Consider the following 2,808-nt stretch of genomic DNA (forward strand, 5'->3'; position numbering starts at 1 on the left):
AAATTATAGAAGAAAAAGATATAGAAACAATAATTCAAAAAAAAACTTGTTAAATTATTATATTAAAATTTTAATATAAAAAATATTAAAAAAAAAATTAAAAGGGTAACTGTCCTCTTAATCCTGGTTGTGGCTCCTCCACTGGTTACACTAACGCTCCCTTTTTTTACCGTAAATGTCTGACAGTTAGATTGAAAATTCAATGACGAGAAACGTGTGCTCCCTACGTACAGGCCTGGGGTCTTTGAATTTATCACTTGATATTATTAATTTTAAGTTTTCGCCTAGCTCTTTTCTATTTTGTAGCGTCAACAATTCAATTACTCAGATTTTCTTCTTGTCCGAGACCCCAAGGCATCATTGAACTTCACTGTTCATTTTGAACATTTTGGTACGTCCAATACTTATCCAACTGGGAACATTAGCTATAGAATTATGAAAAGGAACCAATTAGAGCAATTATCATTTTGATTTAGCTATAGAACAAGATTGGTGAGGGCCCGCTGGCTATATAATTTTTTTTTTCTAACATAAAAAAATATTTATATATTTTTTCTAATATAGAAAAACTTATCATTACTTTTACTTTATTATGAATATATTAAAGACACAAGATCAATTAAAAATCCAAGTTGAATTAAAAATTTCAATTGCCAACTAGTTTAATGATAAATAATAAAATTAAAAAAATTCTCAAATTAAAAAAATCACTAAAGAAAAAAACCGAAAAAAAGAAGAAAGATTGAACATCAAATATGAAAGAAAAAAAATGAAGGGGTGAAATTGAAAAACAAAAAAAATTCAAAAACTATCTTAAATTAAAAAAATCAAAATAATGAGGATATAGTTTGATATACAATGAAATTAAAGGAGGATACAATTAAAAACAAAAGAAAATTTGATAAATGAATTAAAACAAAACAAATAAATATAAAAAAATCAAGTACAAAAAAAAAAAAAAAACAAACTTCAAGGGCTAATATGATAAAGTAGAGGGTCGGGCATGACTTTGTAGGAGGAAAGAGGGGAAAAAATGAAAAAAAATAATGATGTTGGTGATATATTAAATGTTGACGAATACATGTACCGTACAAAAAAATTATGAAAAAAAAATGATGTTGGTAATATATTAAATGTCGACGAATACATGTACCGTACAAAAAAATTAAAAAAGCTGATATAAATTAAATAATGTTACAGAATTAAATTTTTAATAATCATATGCCTCATGAAAACTACAAAGTAGCTAACATGCTGATGCATACAATGCACGTATCAACAACTTTTTAGATTTTTTTTTTCAAATAAATCATCCTCCCCTCAAGATCAAAGCATTATTAAAAAAAAAAAAATCTTTTTGATTACAACATAGCTCCTCAAGTCGAGTTTTAAAAAATTTAAATCCATGGTAATATAATAACTATACAATAGCCAAAAAAAATATAAAATGCCAGATAATAGTTAGCCAATTATTTGCTTTTAAAGAATACTAAAATTATTTAACTATGCAATAGATAAATGGAAAGACACCAACCCTTAACAATTAAAAAATAACAAATAAAACATTTTACCTTAAAAAGGCATTTAAATGATTTTTTTCAGAACAAAATCATCATTCTACCGTTACAATACACGGTAATATAGCTTTTCTCTTCATTGTACTGACCAAGTGAGCAATTAATGTCACTCATTAAATAACCTAATGTCCTTTTTCTTTTTTCTTTTTTGTCTCTGATGGATACATATATCTGCATACCACTATAACTAGGAGTGCTGATAAGGACAGCTTAAGCATGTTTATTTGCCATCTCCGAGAGACAATGGAAGAGTTCTTGTGGCTTGCTAAACATAGCCATATGGTCTGCACCTTCAATTTCCATAACTTCTTCAACAGCACTGTTTTCAATCATCCAGCGTTGAAACTCTACTGGTATCGCTAAATCTTCATCGCAGATAACATATACTCGTTTGACTGACCCATAGCCCGTCGTGGAGAAACTGTTTGCCTTTGATAAATCATCCAGAAACAGTGATCCTGGCCTTACCAAAGTCTTTGCTTGCTCAAGATCCTTGAAAAATCCAAAAGTAAGGCATGTTTAGTAATCATGTAAAACCTGCAGCGCGCTTGCTCTACCAGGTTTGACATGATCAAAAGGAGTAAAGAAGACAGAAGACTACTTTAACTGTCATGTTATAAAGTCCACATTAACTACAGTCATTTGAAGACTCTGATGTCAAATAATGTAAATCTTGTAATCATGTATGGTCATATAATTCATACATAAAGATATTAATTTCAAGAAAATCAAGTAAATCAATTTTAATAGGAGTATGACACAAAGATAATTTATATCTAAACACCAGCATTATTGAAAACAGAAAATCCTCCCCCAATAAATATTGAATCACGAACGAGAAGTATAAAGATGACATCACGAAAACAATTGTTCTTCGATAAGTCGTTTTTTAATTCTTTAGAGAAACATAGAAGGGAGATTATCTCACCAACACACAACAAGTGTAGCAAAAAAGTAGTTTTATTAATCTGAATTGTCTTACCTTACATGTTTAATTATGCCTCTATTTATACTGATTCTAGACTTAAAGAAACCTTAATTTCTAGGCTTAAAGAAACCTTAATGGAACCCCCCTTAGGTGGACTTATATAAAGCCAACTTACAATTAACCCAAATAAGTAATAATAACCCAAATACTAAGAAGAAAATAATAAAAATCCAAAAATTATCATCCTAAATATGCTAGAATCAGATTTGTTACCATTAAGAAGTCCCAAATAGACTAGAAAAT

General features: G+C 28.7%; 1 long non-coding RNA gene and 1 pseudogene across 1 annotated transcript in view; both read right to left on the reverse strand.

The window, feature by feature from the left end:
- The window catches only part of LOC105135860 (uncharacterized), a 29,487-nt gene that overhangs the window by 3,258 nt on the left and 23,421 nt on the right, over nucleotides 1-2,808 (reverse strand). The window lies entirely within an intron of this gene.
- Nucleotides 1,674-2,808, reverse strand: part of LOC105135859 (salicylic acid-binding protein 2-like) — a 5,534-nt pseudogene continuing 4,399 nt past the window's right edge.

This window comes from Populus euphratica, unplaced genomic scaffold, assembly GCF_000495115.2.
Source record: "Populus euphratica unplaced genomic scaffold, PopEup_1.0 scaffold234.1, whole genome shotgun sequence".
NCBI lineage: Eukaryota > Viridiplantae > Streptophyta > Magnoliopsida > Malpighiales > Salicaceae > Populus > Populus euphratica.